The sequence below is a fragment of the Equus przewalskii genome, chromosome 27 (assembly GCF_037783145.1).
Source record: "Equus przewalskii isolate Varuska chromosome 27, EquPr2, whole genome shotgun sequence".
NCBI lineage: Eukaryota > Metazoa > Chordata > Mammalia > Perissodactyla > Equidae > Equus > Equus przewalskii.
In genome coordinates, this window is record NC_091857.1 from 12,020,523 (window position 1) to 12,033,636 (window position 13,114).

At 35.6% G+C, this 13,114-nt stretch overlaps 1 protein-coding gene and 1 long non-coding RNA gene across 37 annotated transcripts in view; one reads left to right on the plus strand and one right to left on the minus strand.

Annotated features, from left to right (window-relative positions):
* Positions 1-13,114, minus strand: part of ROBO2 (roundabout guidance receptor 2) — a 1,565,981-nt gene that overhangs the window by 364,579 nt on the left and 1,188,288 nt on the right. The gene's annotated exons all lie outside the window — the stretch shown is intronic.
* Positions 10,944-12,863, plus strand: LOC139079902 (uncharacterized). The gene is made up of 2 exons (XR_011533924.1): positions 10,944-11,355; positions 12,465-12,863. It is a non-coding gene; the product is annotated as an uncharacterized lncRNA (long non-coding RNA).

The following is a 13,114-nucleotide window of genomic DNA, read 5'->3' on the forward strand; positions in this document are numbered from 1 at the left end:
AGAAGATGTAAAATGTTTGTTCTTTCGAAAGAATCAAGTAGCATTTAAAATGAAAGAAGTGATTTATAAACGAGCCATGCACACCTTTGTCATTCTGGGTCACCATATTCAGCACCAGGTATTTTTCTTAATTTCAATTTTTTTTTTAAAGAAAGAATGGTCTCTCCTTGCTTATGAATCACAGCTGCAAAAAAGCAAACACTGAAAGATGTCACCACTCAGTAGTAATTAAGACATAATCCAGGTGTATCACAAAGTAAGTAAGAGGATTGCAATGTGGACAATATCAAAGAGACCACCTATGCCAGTCAGTTAACACTTTAATGTTTGAGTCTGAAGGAAAAGAGTTGTGACTGCCTTAGATGCTACGTTATGTGCAGAGCTCAGTCATGGCGCACAGATTGCACTTTGACTAGTTTGACTAATTTAGTTTTTAAGAAGGGATTAAAAAAAATGTTTAAACCTGAAAAGTAAGACCCTCTGCTAAGGTGACGGCAGATTGCTCTCTGAGATACACTGCTCTTAGGCATATGGTGCCCAGCTCTGCCGTGCCTCCAGCAGGAGGTGTACGGGAGATAAGATATTGAAGGGAAAGGGAGAAGGCACTTCCACCTGTGGAATGATAGAGGCAGAATGGGAGGAGGCTGAACAGTGAGTGAAAGCCCAACATGGAACAGCCCAGTCTGGGACCTTCGACACTTACCAGACAGAATGCTCCAAGTGATCTTCCAAGTAGCCTGTCGGCCTTAGTTTTACAGAGGAAGAGACTCAAAATGACCTGAGTTAAATAACGTGACCAAGATTACAAAGTGTATCAATCAAAAGCAAAGACAGAATTCAGTTCTAGGCCTTTCTACATCTAAAATTAATATGTGACTCTGAAGCACAGTAGTTTTGAAGTAAGCTAGTCATTTTTACTTATGACTGTTTTATATAATAGCAACATTTTAGGGCTATAATCTGACTTCCAGCATGAATACTATTAGTGTTGTATGATACAACAGAGTTTTTCCGTGTTTCTATAGAAAAATTTCTTTGGAAGACTTCCTTAAAAGCAGGATTCCTTGGGCTAGCCCCAGTGGCCTAGTGGTTAAGTTCAGTGCACTCTGCTTTGGTGGCCTGGGTTTGGTTCCCCGACGTGGACCCATATCATTCACCTGTCAGTGGGCATGCTGTGGTGACAGCTCACATATAAAAAGAGGAAGATTGGCAGTGGATGTTAGGTCAAGACGAATCTTCCTCAGCAAAAAAAAAAAAAAAAGCAATATTCCTGAAATAAAGCTCACACTTGGAAAATCAGGAAAAAACCATTAAATATAACACTTAGTAACTTTACAGCCAGCTCTTAGTTTTTTTGTGGTTATAGATATAGGTCCTAGATATTATCATCGTCATCATCATTGTCATGATCCTCATCATAATATACGGGAAGTATTCTCAAATTTTATTAGTTTAAAAGACATTTTTTTAAAACGAGAAACATTCCCTCTGTCTCCTAATATTTATCAATAATTATTTGTTTTATATTACAAATATAAATACGAATTCATAAACATAAAATTAGGTTTCATAAGTTTATGTCCTTGGGCAACTATAAAATTTTTAAATATAAAACTATGCAATTTCTAAAATTTAGATTAACATCCTCATTTTAATGTGATGGATTGGTATTATTCTGCCAAAACTAAATAACACTTGCAATATGAAGATAAGGCTGACTGTCAGGTACCATATGAAGACCAACCATCCTTTTCTATTCAAGTGCCTGGAAAAGCTTTGTTCTGACAGCATGCTATACCATCTTATAGTCTTTGCTTTCACTAGTGCTTCATATATGTATGAAGCTTTAATTATTTCTCTCTGGGTCACAAACATTAAAGAAATATCATCTGGAGGAGCCTGACCAGTGGTGTAGAGGTTATGTTTGCATGCTCTGCTTTGGTGGCCCAGGGTTCATGGGTTCAGCTCTTGGGTGCAGACCTAGGCACTGCTCATCAAGCCATGCTGTGGTGGCACCCCACATACAAAAGAGAGGAAGACTGGCAGTGGATGTTAGCTCAGGGCCAATCTTCCTAACCAAAAAATAAAATAAAATAAAATAAAATACAAAAAGAAATATCATCTGGAAAGAAAGCAATAGAAAAAGATAATGATAATATACCCAGAAGCCACAGCAGAATACTTTATCATAAGATGGTTTCCAGGTAACCAAGCAAAATTTTTTTTTCAGTTCTCAATGAAATAAAAATTCAAACTAAAAAAAAACCTAATTAAGAACCTTAACACTTATAAGAATAAAACTGGTGGACTCAAGCTCCAGAAATACTTATACTCAAATGAGCTCCCAAACTCATTTTATGGAGTAATTTTCTTCTACAAAAATTTAAGGAAGTGTTTCTACTAATTCAACACTGCAATTTTACTTGCTTAGGTTAGTAAGTAGCAGATCTGGGATTCAACCTCAGATCAATTGGATGCTTTGAAATGCTAAGGGAAATGGTGAAAAAATAAATAAAACCCAAAAGAGAAAGAGCGAGTATATAACATTTGCAAAGTCAGCATAGTGCCTTTCTGTCAAGGAAGATGATTGTATCACTCACCATTCTTGGTTGTAGGCAAAATTACTCTTTGTGAAGAGAAAAAGAGAAGTCCCTGTGTTTGTGAGAGAAGAACTGAAGGATGGCCACTGATCTCACGTTTGGGATGTGAATATGGAATTAGTCTCACCATTATCAACAAACTGAATCGAGCCCCATGTGTAGAATACTCTGTGTTAAGCTCTCAGACTAATGCCCTTGTAGCACAGCCTAATTCCAAAATTTTACAGAAGAAAGACAGTATCCTCTCACCTAAAACACAAATTGAGTCTGCTTATTTCCCCCCTAACTCCATGACAACCTCCTCTTGCTAGCTCCAGGAATAAAGACTAGACTGCAAGCTTGGGAGCTATTCCGAGCTGCTCATGGGAATAGCATTACACAATTCCACGGCAATATCATTAGTGACACATCTAAGTTAAAAAAAGCAGTCCCAAGCATGGACTTTTCAACTAGAGACATGGACTAAAGACTTCGATCTGTTCAGAATGATTCATCTCTTGGTGGATAACCACTAAAATATGAAATTTAATTGTTTACTAAAATTGAAATATTTTAAAAGTTGCCCCATTACTTTTCTTCAGGAGAATTTACATTAAATCTTTCATTAAATTGAAGATAGTCCACCCCACCCAACTTCCACTTTCAGCAACAGTTGTCAATGACCAGTTAAGGAATAAAGTGTTGGGGGAACCAAATAAATATTTAAATCAAACAGCCAATAAAGCTTTCTGTTTCTTTGAAAAATTATGCCCCCAAGAGATAGCCTGTGTAAAATAAGATGAAGTCAAGCTATAATCAAGAGGTATAGTCTCTCCAAGGAATGGCATTTATTTACATTAAATTCATTGTTTACCAAAAAAATGCTAAATTGCTTTCTTGATAGCTTTCAGAATATTTTAGGGAATCTATACAATATTGCCTTGGAGTTCCAATCAGAAAGGAAAATAAAACGTTGAGTGCCAGCATGTCAAAAGACAGTTCACATCTCATGATACATGTTTCCTTGAGAATGCTAAAGTGTGGAGCATCTTTGACATGGGGCAGAGCTCATTTTGCTATCTCATATTTCACATTTATTTCTTACCTGGTGGCTTGATAGCTAATGGCTTAGACCTGCTCTTACCACTAGATTATCTTCTATGCAATTAAGGATTGATCCAACCCACACAGTTGGAATTACATTGAGTGTAGCCGCACAATCTCAGGGTTAAACTGTCCTGCAGTGGCACCCTAGCCCCTTACTTACCCACCCAACAAACAATCCATAGTTTGAAGACAAACTCAATTCTCAATCCTACCTCACAGGTCTTCTGGGATTTAGAGAAGAGCTCATGATTTCTCTCTGTGCCCAAGAAGGCGCAAACTCACTAAAAACTAGTTCAGAGTCGCTATTCCTTTTCCTTTTACCCAAAAGGTAGGAAATTCCAAATAATGAAGGTAGGAAGAGCTGTCTAGCTACAAATCATTGACTTTGTTCATACATATTATTTGACAGAACAGTACTCTGTTTATATGTTTTAAGTTCATATTATTTAACTAACATATTCCCCATAGTCACTACTAAAAAAGTGGACCTAAACTCTGATTTAATTAGCATAAAAATTTGAAGCGCTTATCCCTGTTATTCCAACAGCACACCTATTGAATAGTACACAGTTTATTTTTATGCCTCAGACAGATCCTTCAGTCAACCATGATTTCCAATTTTGTAAATAACTCAGCAATAGCAAGATCATTCCGTGATTCCTGGTATTATTGAAATTCTTTAAAATATTATGATTCCATTTAAATCCTAACATAGTATGGTTCTATTTTTTAAAGTCACATTGTAGTAAACATCTACTCAAAAGAAAGAAGCAGTAAACGGCAGAGGTTTTCCCTCACCCTGGATGAATCAGAAACCATACTTGTTTGCCACAGTTTCTCTGAAGTCTCCATTGTATTCACACAGCCTTGTCCTATGGAGAATTGAGCTAAATGAGTTAGTATGTTAATTATGTGCTCTGGGAGCACAAAGAAGAAATAAAGAAGCTATTACCTTCCCAAGTTTCTCAGGTAATGAGACCCACTTCTGGAGATGTGTGGCACTGTACCAGAATCTATCATGAGAATGAGCTTTGCAGTAAAATGCACAGAGTTAATTTTTTAATGAAAATCTTTTACTGGTTTTCTGAGTCAAATCCACCTGACAAATGTCACTGGGCAATGTCATTACCAGTTAACCAACACAAGGCCTTTAGAGCAGATGGTATAGCAAAGCCTTTTCAGAAGGGAGGCCGGCTAATTTCAGCCACCCCTCCATGAAACGGAAATAAAATAAAATTGGCTCCATGTCACTCAAACATGACAGTACTTTGGATTTTTCCCCCATGATGTTTTTTAGCCTTGAGGCAGATATGACAGGCGCCTTATTAAATTCCAAAAATAAATGTGGAGCAAGAAGGCAGTGCATTCCAATGAGACATCCAACTTGTTAAAATGCAACATGCATAAAACTTGGTTCATTTTATTTTTAGCCATCATCCTCATCATTTTAAATCAAAATGGAAACATAACATTTGTTACTATACACTGAGTAAAATTAGTCCATAGCTCTTTTTTTTTAATAAAAATTAGTTATTCATTTGTTCACATGTACTTAAGTTGGAATTTCCCCAAAACATCTTCATCAATATCTAGAAATAAGGCTAAGAGAAAAAAAAGATTTATGAAGGATTTCTCACTCTATATTTTAGCATCCCTCACCTATCTACTAATAGTTCCTTACACAAACCCAATGATAGTTATGGATCCCTGCCCTTGGGCATGCTGTACATTTTCCTATCTGCGTTTTTATCTCTCAAGCTATTACAGTCCTACCTGGGTCCTACCTATTTCACCATCTTTTCCTGACATTTACCCTCTTCTTTCATGTTATCAAAGTAATCACTCCTCCTGCTGATTTCTTACAATATGTGTCTTGTTCATCTATTTAGCACTTAATTCATTTATTTATTCTGCCTTACATGTTAACTCCCTCCACTAGAAATATATATATTTCTTCTTCTAGGTTGTATTTATTAGGGAAAGGAGTCCATATTTATCCTTACATAACCTACAGTGTCTAGCCTGAGGCCTTGTACATATTAGAGACTCCATAAATGTTTAAAAGGAAAAACATGACCAATGACACATATAATAACACAATCACTCTTGTTTTTTCTCTGTCTTACTGACTCCAAGGAATCTGGATACTTGATACCAAGAAGCAATCCAAATCTGAAATCCCAATATGCGTATATTCCGTACTATAAAAAACACAACAGGATTTCAGAATCTGGTCCTTATCTTCAAGGAACTTTTAGCTGGAATGTAGGGACCAGGCTTTGAGAAGAATGCTGAGGAAACCTCTATGACTCATTCCACACAACAATGACAACTGGCATTTGGCTTGGAATTAATAGTATCTAAAGTATCTTTAATGCATTATCTAATATTAAAACATTCCTATAAAGGAGGCAATACTAGCCTAGTGTTATAGATCAGGAAATAGAGATTCAGAGAGGTTGAATTACTTGTGCAAGGCCACCTGCCAGCTAGTAACCGACAGTGCCGGGGTTCAAGTTCAAGTGTTAACGACAAAAATCATGTACTATACACCTTCAATTACTCCACAATTTCACAAAGCCCAAGTACATCTCCCAAGAAACCTGGAAGAAACCGGACTGCAAAAGCCATGGCACTGTATCCACAATAGTCACTCCATTTACCCAGATAACTTTCTGTTATGGACTGAAGTCCAGCAAGCTCTGGCAGAGCCCTCTTCCTCCAGAACATGGTGTTCCAGTAGATACTCCTAAGGCTTCCCACGTCTAGGGATCATAATCATTTAGATCTTTAATCAACACCAGAGTAAAGTTAGCAATCATAATCCATATGATGTTTCAAAGGGTTAAAATTTAGCTTATTTTATTTTTACTTGGTTCTAAATAATATTTCTCATGCAAGAAGCAAACTAATATTTTGCAACATGGTCAGGTACGATCTGAAATGTGTTATGTAAACCATCCTTATTTATGGAAAAAGAAATAAGGTTAAGACAAGATCAAAAAGATGGGAGGGGCTTTGCTATAACTAGAATTCCTTCAGAGTGACTGTTACAACATTCTAGATCAGAAAATTGACTAAGTCAGGTTGGAGCAGGTATTCGGTGCTCATATTCTCTATCTTTCTCTCTTCCCTTGTTACAGGTTCTTTCTTGCATTTAGCTAATTTCAAACCAGGTCATATGTTGAAATATTAAGGCACACTATAATAGGCCGCATATAACCTTCCACATTGAAGACCATCTACAATTTGAAGATCCTTCATTAGATATGAAAAAGAATAATCATTTTTATAAAGCAAATACATGAAGACATCATCTGGTACTTTCTCCTCTGCCTTAGGTTTTACTCTACACGTTAAATATTATCTCCTTCTGCTCTTCCTTCTACATTTATTCTCCTTTTTTCTGTTGAAGTTCAACAAGAAAGCTGTTTTAAGGATGAACATTTGCTGTTTATACCACCCTCTTGTAAACAAGTCGTGTCACTGTTGATATGATGTCATATCTAAAGCAAAGCTGGATGCAAAGGAAGTTCCCACATCCTGGAGAAATTATTTGAGTAAACTGCAAAAGAAGATGCATTCTGAATACCAACAGCACTGAGGGAATGCTTGCTTCTCTACTAAATGCCTTCTCCCACCTTAGATTTAAATTGCTTGATCTCCATGACTATATTTTCTGAAGTCAAAGATGTTAAAGTAGAATATATCCAACACACAAAAAAGAACTTTTGCTTGCCAAAACTTTGGTTGGAAAACTAAGCTTTAGAAAAAAAGAACCTCAACAGGGAACGATGCTGCTATCTGTTGGGCCAAACGCCACGATTCTGCCTTTGGATTACATTTAAGTTCTTAGATTCCTTTTTTTCCTTCCCTGACACAAATATAAATGTATCCAATCTTACTTGAAATGTGTGAATCTTTAACACTAACAGCCTCTGCCAACTGCAATCCATAAGGCAATACATATTTCAGAGCATATCTGAGTGCTCTTAGTGTAAAAATAAAAGACAACCTAAATAAGTTGCTAAGAGAAAGAACTTATTTTCCACGTGTTAGCAAAATATCTACAAAGTAGTTCACAAATTTGGGCTTAGTAAATGTCTGTGTTTATCATCAAATCTCCCGATAATAATAAAGAAAAGATTGTTCAATAGTCACTAAAATAGGCAAAGCTTCCAACTTTTGATTCCTTATGTTCTTGGTATTTTAGATTCCGACCACATAAAGGAAAGACTGATACAAATGGACGATCTTTCTTGATACTTAGTTCGCTTCCTGGTATTGATTAATCATACCGCAGTTGTGGAAAGCCCTGCATTAGAGGTCAGAAGATTGATGTTTTTATACTAGCTTAGCCACTATTTATTTCCTGTGTGAGCCTGCCACCTGACTTAACTTGTGGGCACCCCAATTTTCTCCTCTGTCATTTGCGATCTGTAATGATTTACCTCTATTCTTATGAAAGTCAAATGAATAGTACTTATTATAGTTTTTATTTATTAGCACCATTCTTATAGATGAACTATAGACAGACATTCAAAATGTAAAGTTTTATTGAAAATATTGTCATTGTTAAGTAGCAATTCTGAATTTGAATGAAACAAGAAAACTAAATAAAATTTGGCTATTTTCTTACTATAATTATTTTACTTTTTGAATTCTGACACTTTATGGTTTGAGTCCAAACTAGAAATATAAAGATGAAATCATTATTGTTAGTGCCATTCAAAGAAAAAAAGTGTAATTTTCATAGCAGTGTTTCTATTTCACCAGACTAAGCGGGCGCTGCATAGTTATAATTTGACTTATAAGGCCATAGACTGATTTGAATAATTCACCTTATCCAGACTTTGAGATTTTGCTATTACTTTTCCGACAACCAGGAGTAAGTTTGGTGAATGAACCTGCCTACAAAATGCCATTGATGCACGAATGATCAAATATGTACAAGGTACAGAGATTTCTGTATAACAATAGAAGCATTTTGTTTACTCACTCATCAAAATGGTTTATCAAGAGAAGTGTACGTGGAATTTATGAAACATTTTCATTTGAATTGTTACACCTGCCAATCATCCCTGACCGTCGCTCAGTTAATCGTCAGACACAAAGAAAAATCACAGAAAATTTGTGAATAGAGTTGTAGCTGAAATTTAAAATTACTAGAGACTGGGGTTTATTTTTGGTTGTGTGCGTTTGGTTTACAATTTCATGTGAAGCCTGGGCTGCTACGCAAAGTTATATCTGTTCACAGCTCATTTTCCCTGTTTACTGTGGTAGTGATTACTAGCCCATTTTCGTTAGGAATATCAACATTTCCTAACATCAGTAAAGAAATATAAAGATTTAACGCAAAAACCATACATTTTTGGAGACACTAGGAAAATTATAGAATTTCTCAGGATATCAGCCACCTTCTCTCTCTGCAGGTGGAAGAGAAAACGGAATATTCCTGTGTAAAGGTCTATACAACTAGGGTACTTCTGCACTGTACATAGTAGAGAGCGGATACACACTGGCAGAAATTACCTATTCATGACCAAGGTGGCCTGATTGCCTAAAAAGCCCCAAAACTATAAAAATTGCTTTTTTAGAAAGAAAGGAAAAATATGATCATACTGAGTAACAGAAAAGTAGCTTTAGTCTACTAAACGAAATATTTCTCTGAAAAAGAAAATTGGATAAAAAATATAGTTGAAGTTAAAATTAAAAACAAATATTTAGAAATGTAGTAAACATTCTTCAAATTTATGCTAATTTTAAAATAAAACTCTTAAGAAGTTTTTAAGCCATACATATTCTTAATAAAATTGGCAAAATGGAAAGCTGTAATAGTGATATGGACTTTGTTTTTAGGGGCAAATGATGTCAAAAACACATCACATGCTAATCCTAGATTATTCTAGCAGAAAGAAGTTTAATTATCTGAATGAATGCTTCTGAATCACACTTTGTTTTTGGCAGACAGCATGAAAGAAATCTTTTAAAATAAATACTCTTAAATCTCTGAGACTTTCTGTTAACAGATAATTGAATTGACTCTTTTGCTGATATATAACCACTATTTTTCGCATTGTATTAGAAAAATATATAAAAGTGTCATTGGTTCAAGTTCATTTTCTATATTTTATATTTAGGTAAATTCTACTCACATTATTAATGTCTTTCTCTCATTTCATTGAATTCATAAGATTTTAGAGTTGGATGAGGATTTTCAAGCCATATAATATTTCTTCAGTTTTGTAGATTAAAAAGTGTAGTATTTACACTATTCTATTTTCATGTCTAGTCTCCAGTTTATGTATGATATTTTTTCTCCCAAATATAGTGAATATTTTAAGGAAGCTTATTTAAATATTGTTTATCATAATAGATATAAAGTCTACTCAAATATGATACAAAGTCATTGTTTTGCCATTGGTCATTTTTTGACCTCTTTCATTCAGCCTCTTTCATTCTGTCTGATGGAGCTATTCTGTCGTTTGTAATTCGAATACTTCAAACACAAAAATGCATCATTTTTGAATGTTAAAGTCAAAAAGATATATCCACACTGTTTAAATACAAGCAATCATCAGAAGCGCCCAGAGTTAAGCAAGGCCATGTCTTCCCTTGATGCTGACATCATCCACCTGAGCATCAAGGAACCGATCCCAAAAGTCCCCAACCAATAACCATGAAAGCCCTGACGCTGAGAAGATAAGCTCTAAACAGACACTGTTTGAACCTCTGTCATTGAATTTTTAATTCTGTTTCTTTTTCAATAAACTCGTCCCATCTGATGACTTGCCCAGAAAGAGTGAATGTTACATGGACAAAGCACTTACACAGGTCAACATGAAAATTACAAAAGGAAAAAGGATAAAGAGATTGCAACGTGTAATTGAAAAATATTAATAAAAGTCTTATTCCTTTTAAGTACTTCCCTTCTCTCCTTGGGGGATAAATGTCCCTTTCATATGCCAGATAACCTTTAAATAGATGCGTCTTTCATTTCAAAGAATGTTCTAAAAAGCAGATTGTCTCTGTGATTCACCTAATTTTATTCTCTGTCCACATTCACATTAAATGACTGCGGTATAATTCTTCAAGCCCAAAGAATTCCACTGCCTGAAAAGTAATAACAGATATCCAGGCATGATTAGTACTCAGATATTTGACTGCTCTCTCCCAGAACCCTAATCTCACTTCATTTGAACATGAACAACAACCCTCGGGGTTCTGAGATGGGAATGATGTCACAATCCCCAGGGCAGAAGTGGGAGAAGGGAGGGGAGGAGTCAGGTTTGATTTTAATAGACAATATGAGTTGTTGCTCTTCTATGAATTTTGACATTGCCCCGGAATAAGGAAGGATCCTGTTCAAAGCCAGCCCAGACAAAGCAATATTAAATATTTAATTTCCAAAGGCAAAAGCCCCAAATCCCAAAGCTAGGCCACTAGGAGCAACTGCCCAACTCAGAACTAATTTGGCCATAAAATAAAGGGCTTTCTTCAGGAATACTTATAAATCCCAACGTTTTATTTTTTTATTATTACTTTTTTAAACAGAAACACAAGAGTATGCATATTTTTAAATTGTGCAGATATTAGACACGTAAGTATATTCAGAGAAAATTCACAATGTACATCTTGTCTTTTATAAGGACCTTAAGAGCCATTTCATGTAAGTATTGTTTTTCTTGAGAAAAAAACAAATTTAAGTTAAATTATAAGAATTAAGTGCTCATATTTTGTTTTCTAAAGTTAATAGAAACATCCAATTATATATAATAATTTAAAATGTATATATAAAAATCTATATAAACACAAGATTTGGTTTTAATTCTTAAATATTATTTAAAACAGGGATGTGCATATATAGTTCACATGGGATAATGATACGAAAGTATTATACTAATATTATATTAAAATTTGAAATACAGTTAAATCCCCATTAACTTCTAGACCCTTACATGGACATTCCATACACTGGATAATGTCGGACCGGCAGGGTTGTCTCCTTCAGTAAGACAGAAAGCCTGCGAAGCAGATGTTGCCTTTGTCCTCTTACACCAGGGCCTAAGAGTGTATTCTTGTAAATCACACTGGCTTTATGAACGCATAACCACTTCAGATGAGTTACGTATGGCCCACGGAACTGCTGATGACAAAAACAGCAAGGATTTTTTTTTTCATATTTAAATCACATTCCAAATATATTACAAATAGGACTCACCTCATTGATATTACTGAACCGTTCACTGGTATTACTGACTTGGAATTTTCAGACATATTAATTGATGAGGCAGCAATAAATAAGATTAGCTATGCAGAGATCAAAATTGACTATGAAGCTGGGTAAAAGCTACTACACAACCTCATTGTACACACTTTTTCCCTTTTGTTTTACCATATAAGTAGAGGAAATACCTTTTACCTCTTTCTATTACAAGCACCAGCCTCAAACACAATGACTTGTATTTAGAAGGTGTAGAATATGTATCAGATGCAACTGGTGAGGTAAATAAAAAGTTACTGTTTAAATTAAAGGAAATAATATACAATTTTAAAATTATATTTTATTCTAACATAAATACAGAAGTACTTCAAAAATGATGAGGTAATTCAAATCAACAAACATCTTTGACCATTGCACTAGATGCTGGGAAAGGGGATCATGGGCCAAACAAAGAACAAGAAATATTTTGAATTTACAATCTGCTGGTGTAACCACAGGAAGCTGGTTCAAACCGGCCCTACTAGGACATAACAGGATGTCTAGTTGTTTTGCAGACACAGAAGAGCCAAAGTGGCAAGTCTTGTAATCTGGACATACACAGAGGAAGAAAATCTTAACCTCAAACAACAGTTGGAAGCAACATGTCCTCCCTGAGGAACCGGAAGACGGGAGCACGACCGGAATCTGAACGCCAGAACCTTTTCAGAGGTGAGGGCTCTAATGTCCAGGAAGATCCAGTGCTGAACTCTACCTTTCCACTTCTTACCAGAAACTGCCAAGTTTAAAGTCCTTGCCATTTAAACGTGTCCTGCCAGCATTTTCACATGCCAGACTGTTCCCCCTAAGACCTTAAATTTTGCCTTAAATCTTGGATCAGGGAGATAGATTTGAGATCCTTGCCTCCCAGCTCCTTGCCGATTGACCCCGTAATAAAAAGATTTCCTTTCTCAAAAGCCAGTGCCATAGTGTTGGCTTCTAGGTGCATTCGTCAGCAAGCCTTTGCTCGGTAACACTGGAAGTCATAGACATATATACTATTAACATAAACCCAAAAAAATCTTCCAAATGCAAGAAGGACTGAACATAATCTGATTGCTGAAGGAAGTTTTTTGCTGGGAAAAGAAGTCGAAAGTAAGCACAAAGACAATGCGTACAGATAAGTACAAGAAATACCTGGAGGAACAGTGGAGACTCTACGTCACTC